Raw genomic sequence first — 14,357 nt, 5'->3', positions numbered from 1 at the left:
TAAAATTTGAATTTTACTATTATTATTGTTATAAGTATATACTACTTTATGATCCAAACTATTATCAACAGCAGTAGCAATACCACCATAACCATCTAATCTATCCAATCGATGTATTTTATACCCTCTTAAATAAAAATGATGATTTATTTTTAACCATGTTTCATTTAATAATATTACTTTAGGGTTAAAATCGTGTATAAAAATCTTTAAACTATTATAATTACTGTTTAAACTTTTTATGTTCCATTGTAGGATGTATGGATTCTTGGGATCCATCTAGATCTAATAATTTTCTATTTGTTGAAGTTTCATGTATAATTAGCTTGTTCAAGTAGGTGATTAGGTCTTCCTTATGTCTCCAATTCAGTTTTTTTAGTATTTCATTCAATATTTTTTCCGTTTCCCTCTCTAGTTGTTCTGTACGTGAACATCCAGGGATAGGAATTTTAGAACTAACAGAGAAGGTGCCCTCTTCAAATCTGCCATTTGGAGATATTAAATTCTGATTGTGAAGCTCTCTGTCATAAGTTTTATTTGACTCGTTAATTTTTCTTTTATTTTTGTTCCCGCTATTTTCTGTTTTTTTGCTAAACCACTGTTCTGGGTTACTTCGAATATTTTCTATCCATCGCTCATTAATTGGAATTTTGTCAGGTATATTAACCTGATTTGATAGAGGTGGAAATTCGTCCTGGCTTACTCTAAATGTATTTTCTTTTGATAACTTTTTATTGGAGACATATGGATACCTTTCACTTGCCTCAAAATAAGAGAGATTATCTAATGACATAACAGCTTTAATATTCTGTTGTCTGACATATTCAGGACACTCTTTAAAAGTACTTACATGAAAATTACTACTACAATGGAGACATTTCATCATACATTCACCTTCATGTGCTTTATCAGCACAATTTTTACATTTTTTATCCCCTCTGCATTGATTTTTTGTATGGCCAAAACGAAAACAATGATAGCATTGAACCACCGGAATCATATATGGCTTTACCCTAAAGGGAATCCCATATATGGAAACCTCTTTTGGAATTTGTTTTCCTGAAAAGGTAAAAGCAACTGTCTCTGTATTTATGTATTTGCCTGAATCATATTTTGATTTTCTTTTAAAACGTCTTACCTCCAAAATTTTAATATTTACTGAGGATGTACCCGAAAAACTAATTAATTCAACATCAGAAATACTTGCATCAACATTATTTACTACACCCCTACAAGTTACTTTATTAGCAGGAATAAAGAGTTCATATCCATCATTTTTAATCTCTATATTTGAAACAAATTTATTAGCACATTCCCATTTCTTAAAAATAACGCTAATTCGGTTTTTACCCTTTTTATTAATTTTTTGTATATTCTCAATTTTCTTATCATGTATATATTTTGCTAGCTTTAAACAACTATAATTTCCGACGTTATTGTTTTTTGATTCCATATAGACCTCAAATGGGCCAGTGTCGGTATACTGATAAGAATACTGTTTTTTGTCTTTTTTACTCTCATGTTGATTAGTGGTCTCCGAATTATCATTATTTCCTACAAATGTTTTGTCTAAATTTATATTACATTCTATATCTGAATCATCTCTCTTACTTATTACCATCTCAACACTAGGAGGACCAACCCCCCCTGTGCTATCCCCCATTATTAAACCTCTTTAAATCTTTTTTTTTTCAATTGATTTTAAACAATAAAAATTATTTATATACAACTAAAAATTAAATTAAAGTTTATAAAGATAGGAACAGAACTATTATAATACAACCTCTCTCCACAAAAGCCAATCACGGAAACCGAAGATAGCCTCAACCCTCAACCTCAAATGAGTTTGACAGAACCTCTCTCCTACTTTCGATGGACAAAATCGACAAATTGTTAAGATTTTCTTCAAAAAACCGTGCTTCAAGTTTGATAGTTTTTTGACCATTTTTTTTTTTTAACCTCTAAATTGACATTAATTATTTACATATGGCTAAAACTACCTCAACGGACAATATGAAATATTTTTAAAGGTTTTTATTTTTAGAGTATGCCTGGCAAGCCTTAGACTTCTCAGCAACTTGTGTTGAATGTGTTGGAGTATTTCGAATTAGAAAAAGTAAATGGAGGGCCTTTGGAGCCATTTTCATCTGTTCAACAGGTAACATATTGAAATGTATGTTCGTTTGTGAAAATAATTAAACAATTCTTTATTTAAGAGAGTAGCTGCTGCATTAAAAATATCACGACGAACAGTATGTACAATTATTAAAAGGAAAGAAAATAATCACATTCTTTCAAAGCCAAGCAAAAGTAGACCTCGTCCGAAAAACAAAACAACTGATCTATCTGAGGGATCAAAAATGGGAGTGCGTAATACAGTATACGACATGTACCAACAAAGTAAGTAGTTACCAATTTCTTCAATCTGAATTTGATATACCATAAGATAATGGTATCATGTACCATGATAACCAGAAGGTACTTTTTAATCAATACTTTATATAAATGTATGTAGTAAAAAAGATTGTTGAGAGTAGTTTAAGAAAATTTCTGCTGAATACATTAATGGATAGTAACTCACTTTTCTTGTGAGTTTTTTAATTTGAAATAATCTATAGTTTTATAAAAACAAAGTATTATTTTTTTTTCATTGAACTAGTTTTAATAGTGTGGTTTGTTCTGTACTTATCTGTTCTTTTTTTTTTAGAGAAACATGTTACTCTGCAAAGTATAAGAAATTAATTAAGGGATAAAGAAGTTGCACGCTGGTTCTTCGAAAGGATTTGTTACTGAAACAAGTTTATTATTTTGCTTAAAATCTAAAGTAGCTGATTTTCATGGGGAAATGAACAATAAAATTTTCACTAAATGGATAAGTGAAAAATTAATTCCCAATTTAGAAGAGCCATCATTAATTGTACCTAATGGATAATGCTCCATACCACAGTGTGCTTTTAGAAAAGCAACCTTCCACTATTTCAACTAGAATGGAAATTATTACCTGGTTGACAACTCACAAGATCAAGTATGAGGCAAAACTCACAAAACCTGAATTATTACAAATTGCGAAAATGAACAAAAAAGAGAATGTGTATATGTGTATATAATTGATGAACTACTAAGAGAACACGGCCCAGAAATTTGGGAAAAATGTGTGAAACATACTCATGAAATTATTACAAAGTGGTATATCCGAGAAAAAAATATGGTTGACACTAACATTCAACCAATCATAACAGACACTGGTAATATGAGTGACTCATATTCTGACAGTGAACAATTCTTAAATTTATGATTGGCTACGTGGCTGTTTACATACCATGTATGTAATGTCCATTTTGGGCCAGATGCACAATATATTGGACTAATAAATAAATCCACTATTAAAAAAGATGCTATTCCATCTTTATTTTTACCACCAAGTAAGTATGTTTAATAGATTTATATATACAGTGTGTCTGCCTAACTTGGAACCATCTGGGAAACTTTTTTATTATCGAATTTACGAAAAAAAAAAAATTTCAATTAGAAGAATGTAGTTAGATATTATCACATAATTTTTAATTCCAAACAATTTTTCCTAATAACAATTTTTGATATTGTGAAATATAAAGATAATTTACTCTTGAGTGAAATTCATATTTTTTGACATACGTCGTATACTGTTAATAAAATTTGATATCTGATGATTGCATCTTAGATTTTAGACTATGCAGAGCAGTTTATGAAGAATAATTTTTTTTGTAAAATGGATAATAAAAAAGTTTTTCATATGGTTCCAAGTTACACAGGCACACTGTATATGCAGCATATTTATTATTATTATTATTTATTATATATATATATATATATATATATATATATATATATATATATATATATATATATATATATATATATATATATATATATATATATATATATATGTCATTTACTTACAATTTTTACAAAGTTACATTATATTTAATTTTAAGTTATTACTGGTCACTATATACCAACTGTTTTACAGCTGCTTTGTCAACAAATGCAGGCAAGATTTGCTGAGAGTAAATATGGAAGTAGAAGAATCTGCTGAGGTAGATTTGCCGATAGAAAATATGGAAGTAGAAGAATCGGTTGAGGTAGAGAAACACTTGCAGAATGTGACACCACTTCCTTCTACATCTACTGCTGCTAATCTATTAAGTAAGTAAACTTTGCTAATGGATATATGTATATTAAAAATAGGATAAGTGACATTTTTTGCAAAAATGGATTGATGGTACCATTGAGAATTTTAACAGGAAAAAAGTAGTCATATCTATGTTTCCTTCTTACTTTTTCAAAATGTTCCCTATTTTTTTTTATAAAAAAATTCAAGGTTAGTTAAAACTGCAAATTTTTTATGAAAGAAGGGACAACCAGTTGAAAAGGAGACTTGCCACAATGAACACGATATATTTTTTTTCGTTGTAAATGTCAAAAATAATGCCAAAAGTGCATACAATGGTTGCAAATATGAGCGTTTTTAACAAATCACACATTGTTCTTAACTATTGATATCTTAAAAATAAATAATTGGTACAGAATATTTGAATTAAACAAAAATTAAAAAATGTATTTATTAACATTCTTATTTATTTTAGGTTTAAAGAAACAAATAAACTTATTGGCCTACACGGAAGTACGAATAACATCAGAACTTACCCCCAAAGCAAGAAAGCTGTATAGAATAGCCTCCAATTTGAGAAAATCTGCTAAAAGATTAAATTTTAAGTGTTTAAATCTCAGAGCAAAGGTTAAGAAAAATGGAAAATATTACCTATTCTACAGATTATTTAAAAGCAGCTTTAAATAAACCAACATATGATTTTATGATGTCCCAAATAAGATGCCAGGATAAGCAACCTAAAGGAAGGAGATATTCTCTTGACAAGAAAATCCTTTTTTTATCTTTCTTGAAACAAAGCCCGAAGGGTTACAAGTTATTCAGAAAATTATTTGCAGCTCCTTCAAGAAAGACCCTAATAAATCTTTTAAAGAAAATGTCTTTTAGTACTGACATAAATCCAGTTATTATGGAGTCATTATCGCACAAAGTACAGTCTATGTCTGAGAGTGGTAAGATGTGTAGCATTATTTTGGATAAAATGTCTTTGGATCCTACACTTCAATATAATAAATGGAAAGATGTTGTAGAGGGGTTTCAAGACAATGGGGAACATACTAGAAGGCCTGTAATTGTAGACAAAGTTATGGTTTTCATGGCAAGGGGTATATGTAAAAAATGGAAACAACCTCTGGCATATTACTTTAATGAATCTGGCATGAGTAAAGATATTCTTGTAAAAGTCATTAAAGAAATTGTGCTAGCTTGTCAACCAGTAGGCCTTTTAGTAAAAACCATTATTTGCGACCAAGGGTCATCAAATGTAGGTGCGATAAAGAGATTATATGAGGAAACCAATCAATATTTCATTCGGAAAGGAGAAGATAATAGTCTCTTTGGTGTTCTTATTGGTGGTAAAGAGGTAGTTCCTTTATATGATCCTCCACATTTACTAAAAGGTGTGAGAAATAATTTTTTAAATATAATTTAAAATTCAAATGGAGAAAGGCACAATATGAAGTGCTAAATGGGATCATATAAAGAAACTCTTCGAAATTAAGGGGACTGGAGATGACGATTATAAATTATGTAAAAATCTAACCATTTCCCATATAGACAACAGTAAAAAGATGAAAGTGTCTGTTGCTGCCCAAACTTTTAGCAACAATGTAGCAGCAGTCATGCGGAGAATGGCTTTGAACAACAAAAGCAATCATCCAGACAGCTTGCCTCAAGATGCTGAAAGTACGGCAGAATTTCTGCTTTTTATGGATAAGGCATTTGATAGCATTAACGGTGCCTCTATTAACCAAAAACATGGGAAGTTGTTAAAATGTGATGTTATTGCTACATCTCCACATTTAAAATTTTGGGCAGAAGCAATAAATGTTTTTAGCTCCATAAAGTTTTTTAATGATAAAAGAACACGATTTGTACCTCTATCAATAAAAAACTGGGTTCACACTTTGTTGTCAAATTTGTTCCTCTGAGCTTAGCCATATCTTTAGTATTTTGTATCACCTCTCTTCCAGTGCTTCTGAAATTTGTAAGCTATACGCTTCCTAAAATCCAATACTCCCGAAGTATAGCGGTTTCAGAGACTGAGTGAGTCAATAAAAAACCACTCACACAATCATACATAGAAAAAAAAATTAAAAATTATGACTGATCAAACTGAAGCAATAAGAGAACAAACAGAAGTCCTCAAAACAATTTCCAGGGAGCTAGATAACATAAAAGGTTTCTTAAATGAATTATAAGTTTTTTTTTAACTAAATTTTTAAATTATATGAAGTTTTGTTTGTTTTTCTGTCTCTTCAATCCTAAACCTCTGGATATAGTGTAGCAGTTATCTTGGTGTTATGTATGTATGCAGATACTATCAGTAGTGTTTATTATTACATCTTGGACATCCACTAGTTTGTTGTACATAGTTTTTTTCAAGTTTATTTTTAGTTCAACTTCATTGTTAGCTGCATTTAGGTCGCTTATAAGTTCTGCAGGATTATTAGCCATCAGAACAATGTCATCTGCAAATCTCACATGGCTGATGTATTCTCCATCAAACGATAGGCCTTTGTTCTGCCAGTTCATTTTGCTTGATATATTTTCTAGAGTTGTACGGAAGACCTTTGCTAAAGTCTCTATGTATGGATGGTCAAAACTTCTATTACTGTTATTTATAGTATTTATACTTCTGTTTATAGTAATACTTCTATTACTAAAGCTAAAGTATACTTCATATACTTTAGCTTCACCTATAGTTCTCAATGAAGCATATGGATATAATATAACTGTGGAATAAATAAATAGCCAATAAATTAAATATATATTTATTTTTTTTAAAGTCTGTTTAAAATCATTTTGTTATACAGCATAGTAATGCATACGATTATTTTAGTAGCATAAGATCGACTGTTAACTAACGATTAATCGCTTGTTAAATCAGGTGATCGACCGTTGTTGAATGTAGTTTGATTGAAATTTCTGAAACTCAAAATGCGTTTAATCAACGATTAACCATTGATTACATAATTTTTGAGATGATCATCCTTTCGGAAATCGGCCGTTAATGCAATACAATGCAATTGCATAAATCCGGAGTAAACTACTTAAGTATTCTATTATCAGATGTCGCTAACTGTCCACGTTCTTGGAATCTTTATTTTATGCTACCAAATAGATTTCTGCCAAAAATAGATTCCTATATATTTTCAGAAATGAGAAGCAAATTCTGGAGCAGGAATTAGGGGATTTTCAAACATCTTAGGTTTTATAAAATAAATAATTAGAGGATTTACTAGGAATCGGGTGAATTACAGGAGTCGTGGAAATATATAAATAAAGTTCTAGGCTTCACGTTCTCATTTTTCTTCTAAGTTGTATTTTGTATTAATTAGATTAAGTGAATAATACATAATAATATATTAAATAGAATATTCAAAGCCATAAATAAGTACGTTATTCTGTTTTGGTTAAATTTATTCAAATATTCGCTATTCTACCGTTTAAAATTTAATGTTTTTAAAATAAAGGTATAAAACAACAAGTATTTTATATATCCATATTATTTTATTAGGCAACCATCAATACATCCCATCATTTTACTCCGAATTAGGCAACCATATATACATTTATTTCAATCTAGGGATTTCTAGGGATATTTTAATATTCAATAGGGAGGAGATTTACAGTCGCTCCGCCGGATCTTTGCACAAGTATGACATTATTCACGAATTATTTTTATGTTACGTCTCTTTCCTACTCACAGAAACTAAAACTATTAACCTAAACCGCCTGTCCATACACAACACCATGCATTGAACAAAGACAGCCATAGAACAATGATCCCTGATTGATTCGTCTACTGACAATTGACATGGCAATTGGACATTTTGTTTTGACAGAGTTTGTAATATTTTTATAAATTATTTTCGTTTGATTTAAATAATCAATCCTTTTTCATACTTTAAATATACATATTTTTTAACAAACAATTGTTATAACGACTAACCCTTACCTTCGTGTTCAATTTGTTAAGGTAAGAATTCGTGTATTAGCTAATAACGAATAATATATTTTTTTTAACCACTAAATTGACATTATTTATTTAAATATAGCTAAAACTACGTCAACGGACAATATGAAATATTTTTAAAGGTTTTTATTTTTAGAGTATGCCTGGCAAGTCTTAGACTTCTCGGCAACTTGTGTTGAATGTGTTGGAGTATTTCGAATTAAAAAAAGTAAATGGAGGGCCCTTGGAGCCATTTTTATCTGTTTAACAGGTAACATATTGAAATGTATGTTCGTTTATGAAAATCATTAAACAATTCTTTATTTAAGAGAGTAGCTGCTGCATTAAAAATATCACGACGAACAGTATGTTCAATTATTAAAAAGAAAAGAAAATAATCACATTCTTTCAAAGCCAATCAAAAGTAGACCTCGTCCGAAAAACAAAACAACTGATCTATCTGAGGGATCAAAAATGGCAGTGCGTAATACAGTATACGACATGTACCAACAAAGCAAGTAGTTACCAATTTCTTCAATCTGAATTTGATATACCATAAGATAATGGTATCATGTACCATGATAACCAGAAGGTACTTTTTAATCAATACTTTATATAAATGTATGTAGTAAAAAAGATTGTTGAGAGTAGTTTAAGAAAATTTCTGCTGACTACATTAATGTATAGTAAGTCACTTTTCTTGTGAGTTTTTTAATTTGAAATAATTTATAGTTTTATAAAAACAAAGTATTATTTTTTTTTCATTGAACTAGTTTTAATAGTGTGGTTTGTTCTGTACTTATCTGTTCTTTTTTTTTTAGAGAAACATGTTACTCTGCAAAGTATAAGAAATGAATTAAGGAATAAAGAAGTTGCACGCTGGTTCTTCGAAAGGATTTGTTACTGAAGCAACTTTATTATTTTGCTTAAAATCTAAAGTAGCTGATTTTCATGGGGAAATGAACAATAAAATTTTCACTAAATGGATAAGTGAAAAATTAATTCCCAATTTAGAAGAGCCATCATTATTTGTACCTAATGGATAATGCTCCATACCACAGTGTGCTTTTAGAAAAGCAACCTTCCACTATTTCAACTAGAATGGAAATTATTACCTGGTTGACAACTCACAAGATCAAGTATGAGGCAAAACTCACAAAACCTGAATTATTACAAATTGCGAAAATGAACAAAAAAGAGAATGTGTATATAATTGATGAACTACTAAGAGAACACGGCCATGAAGTGTTGAGACTACCTCCTTATCACTGTGAATTCAACGCTATTGAATTAATTTGAGCAAACTGCAAGTCATATTACAATAAGCATATTGGTAGAGATGGACATTCTGATAGTGCTGTTATAAATATGTGGAAAGAGGCACTAAACCAATGTTACACAGAAATTTGGGAAAAATGTGTGAAACATACTCATGAAATTATTACAAAGTGGTATGTCCGAGAAAAAAATATGGTTGACACTAACATTCAACCAATCATAACAGACACTGGTAATATGAGTGACTCAGATTCTGACAGTGAAGAATTCTTAAATTTATGATTGGCTACGTGGCTGTTTACATACCATGTATGTTATGTCCATTTTGGGCCAGATGCACAATATATTGGACTAATAAATAAATCCACTATTAAAAAAGATGCTATTCCATCTTTATTTTTACCACCAAGTAAGTATGTTTAATAGATTTATATATACAGTGTGTCTGCCTAACTTGGAACCATCTGGGAAACTTTTTTATTATCGAATTTACGAAAAAAAAAAAATTTCAATTAGAAGAATGTAGTTAGATATTATCACATAATTTTTAATTCCAAACAATTTTTCCTAATAACAATTTTCGATTTTGTGAAATATAAAGATACTTAACTCTTGAGGGAATTTCATATTTTTTGACATACGTCGTATACTGTTGATAAAATTTGATATCTGATGATTGCATCTTAGATTTTAAAATATGCTGAGCAGTTTATGAAGAATAACTTTTTTTCGTAAAATGGATAATAAAAAAGTTTTCCATATGTTTCCAAGTTACACAGGCACACTGTATATGCAGCATATTTATTATTATTATTATTTATTATTTATTATATATATATATATATATATATATATATATATATGTTATTTACTTACAATTTTTACAAAGTTACTTCCTTCTACATCTACTGCTGCTAATCTATTAAGTAAGTAAACTTTGCTAATGGATATAAGTATATTAAAAATAGGATAAGTGACATTTTTTGCAAAAATGGATTGATGGTACTATTGAGAATTTTAACAGGAAAAAGTAGTCATATCTATGTTTCCTTCTTACTTTTTCAAAATGTTCCCTATTTTTTTTTATAAAAAAATTCAAGGTTAGTTAAAACTTTGCAAATTTTTTATGAAAAAAGGGACAAGCAGTTGAAAAGGAGACTTGCCACAATGAACATGATATATTTTTTTTCGTTGTAAATGTCAAAAATAATGCCAAAAGTGCATACAATGACTGCAAATATGAGCGTTTTTAACAAATCACACATTCTCCTTAACTATTGATATCTTAAAAATAAATAATTGGTACAGATAATTGAATTAAATAAAAATAAAAAAATGTATTTATTAACATTCTTATTTATTTTAGGTTAAAAGAAACAAATAAACTTATTGGCCTACACGGAAGTACGAAGAACATCAGAACTTACCCCCAAAGCAAGAAAGCTGTATAGAATAGCCTCCAATTTGAGAAAATCTGCTAAAAGATTAAATTTTAAGTGTTTAAATCTCAGAGCAAAGGTTAAGAAAAATGGAAAATATTACCTATTCTACAGATTATTTAAAAGCAGCTTTAAATAAACCAACATATGATTTTATGATGTCCCAAATAAGATGCCAGGATAAGCAACCTAAAGGAAGGAGATATTCTCTTGACGAGAAAATCCTTTTTTTATCTTTCTTGAAACAAAGCCCGAAGGGTTACAAGTTATTCAGAAAATTATTTGCAGCTCCTTCAAGAAAGACCCTAATAAATCTTTTAAAGAAAATATCTTTTAATACTGGCATAAATCCAGTTATTATGGAGTCATTATCGCACAAGGTACAGTCTATGTCTGAGAGTGGTAAGATGTGTAGCATTATTTTGGATGAAATGTCTTTGGATCCTACACTTCAATATAATAAATGGAAAGATGTTGTAGAGGGGTTTCAAGACAATGGGGAACATACTAGAAGGCCTGTAATTATAGACAAAGTTATGGTTTTCATGGCAAGGGGTATATGTAAAAAATGGAAACAACCTCTGGCATATTACTTTAATGAATCTGGCATGAGTAAAGATATTCTTGTAAAAGTCATTAAAGAAATTGTGCTAGCTTGTCAACAAGTAGGCCTTTTAGTAAAAACCATTATTTGCGACCAAGGGTCATCAAATGTAGGTGCGATAAAGAGGCTATATGAGGAAACCAATCAATATTTTATTCGGAAAGGAGAAAATAATAGTCTCTTTGGTGTTCTTATTGGTGGTAAAGAGGTGGTTCCTTTATATGATCCTTACATTTACTAAAAGGTGTGAGGAATAATTTTTTAAATATAATTTAAAATTCAAATGGAGAAAGGCACAATATGAAGTGCTAAATGGGATCATATAAAGAAACTCTTCGAAATTGAGAGCACTGAAGATGACGATTATAAATTATGTAAAAATCTAACCATTTCCCATATAGACAACAGTCAAAAGATGAAAGTGTCTGTTGCTGCCCAAACTTTTAGCAACAATGTAGCAGCAGTCATGCGGAGAATGGCTTTGAACAACAAAAGCAATCATCCAGACAGCTTGCCTCAAGATGCTGAAAGTACGGCAGAATTTCTGCTTTTTATGGATAAGGCATTTGATAGCATTAACGGTGCCTCTATTAACCAAAAACATGGGAAGTTGTTAAAATGTGCTGTTACTGCTACATCTCCACATTTAAAATTTTGGGCAGAAGCAATAAATGTTTTTAGCTCCATAAAGTTTTTTAATGATAAAAGAAAACGAATTGTACCTCCATCAATAAAAAACTGGGTCCACACTTTGTTGTCAAATTTGTTCCTCTGAGCTTAGCCATATCTTTAGTATTTTGCATCACCTCTCTTCCAGTGCTTCTGAAATTTGTAAGCTATACGCTTCCTAAAATCCAATACTCCCGAAGTATAGCGGTTTCAGAGACTGAGTGAGTCAATAAAAAACCACTTACACAATCATACATAGAAAAAAAAATAAAAATTATGACTGATCAAACTGAAGCAATAAGAGAACAAACAGAAGTCCTCAAAACAATTTCCAGGGAGCTAGATAACATAAAAGGTTTCTTAAATGAATTATAAGTTTTTTTTTTAATTAAATTTTTAAATTATATGAAGTTTTGTTTGTTTTTCTGTCTCTTCAATCCTAAACCTCTGGATATAGTGTAGCAGTTATCTTGGTGTTATGTATGTATGCAGATACTATCACTAGTGTTTATTATTACATCATGTACATCCACTAGTTTGTTGTACATAGTTTTTTTCAAGTTTATTTTTAGTTCAACTTCATTGTTAGCTGCATTTAGGTCGCTTATAAGTTCTGCAGGATTATTAGCCATTAGAACAATGTCATCTGCAAACCTCACATGGCTGATGTATTCTCCATCAAACGATAGGCCTTTGTTCTGCCAGTTCATTTTGCTTGATATATTTTCTAGAGTTGTACGGAAGACCTTTGCTAAAGTCTCTATGTATGGATGGTCAAAACTTCTATTACTGTTATTTATAGTATTTATACTTCTGTTTATAGTAATACTTCTATTACTAAAGCTAAAGTATACTTCATATACTTTAGCTTCACCTATAGTTCTCAATGAAGCATATGGATATAATATAACTGTGGAATAAATAAATAGCCAATACATTAAATATATATTTATTTTTTTTAAAGTCTGTTTAAAATCATTTTGTTATACAGCATAGTAATGCATACGATTATTTTAGTAGCATAAGATCGACTATTAACTAACGATTAATCGCTTGTTAAATCAGGTGATCGACCGTTGTTGAATGTAGTTTGATTGAAATTTCTGAAACTCAAAATGCGTTTAATCAACGATTAACCATCGATTACATAATTTTTGAGATGATCATCCTTTCGGAAATCGGCCGTTAATGCAATACAATGCAATTGCATAAATCCGGAGTAAACTACTTAAGTATTCTATTATCAGATGTCGCTAACTGTCCACGTTCTTGGAATCTTTATTTTATGCTACCAAATAGATTTCTTCCAAAAATAGATTCCTATATATTTTCAGAAAGGAGAAGCAAATTCTGGAGCAGGAATTAGGGGATTTTCAAACATCTTAGGTTTTATAAAATAAATAATTAGAGGATTTACTAGGAATCGGGTGAATTACAGGAGTCGTGGAAATATATAAATAAAGTTCTAGGCTTCACGTTCTCATTTTTCTTCTAAGTTGTATTTTGTATTAATTAGATTAAGTGAATAATACATAATAATATATTAAATAGAATATTCAAAGCCATAAATAAGTACGTTATTCTGTTTTGGTTAAATTTATTCAAATATTTGCTATTCTGCCGTTTAAAATTTAATGTTTTTAAAATAAAGGTATAAAACAACAAGTATTTTATATATCCATATTATTTTATTAGGCAACCATCAATTCATCCCATCATTTTACTCAGAATTAGGCAACCATATATACATTTATTTCAATCTAGGGATTTCTAGGGATATTTTATTGTTCAATAGGGAGGAGATTTACAGTCGGTCCGCCGGATCTTTGCACAAGTATGACATTATTCACGAATTATTTTTTATGTTACGTCTCTTTCCTACTCACAGAAACTAAAACTATTAACTTAAACCGCCTGTCCATACACAACACCATGCATTGAACAAAGACAGCCATAGAACAATGATCACTGATTGATTCGTCTACTGACAATTGACATGACAATTGGAAATTTTGTTTTGACAGAGTTTGTAATATTTTTATAAATTATTTTCGTTTGATTTAAATAATCAATCCTTTTTCATACTTTAAATATACATATTTTTTAACAAACAATTGGGACGATTTTCACATTTGGTCCCATTGAAGATAGCTATAATTGAGCTGTCAATTAAAGTTCATAGAACGAAATGTTGGCGCTTGACTGTGTTGCCATGTTTTTTTTAGTAAATCGGGAAATATCATGTGATTTATAATTAATAAA

This window comes from Diabrotica undecimpunctata, chromosome 1 (assembly GCF_040954645.1).
Source record: "Diabrotica undecimpunctata isolate CICGRU chromosome 1, icDiaUnde3, whole genome shotgun sequence".
NCBI lineage: Eukaryota > Metazoa > Arthropoda > Insecta > Coleoptera > Chrysomelidae > Diabrotica > Diabrotica undecimpunctata.
Note: the sequence above shows the minus strand (reverse complement) of the source record.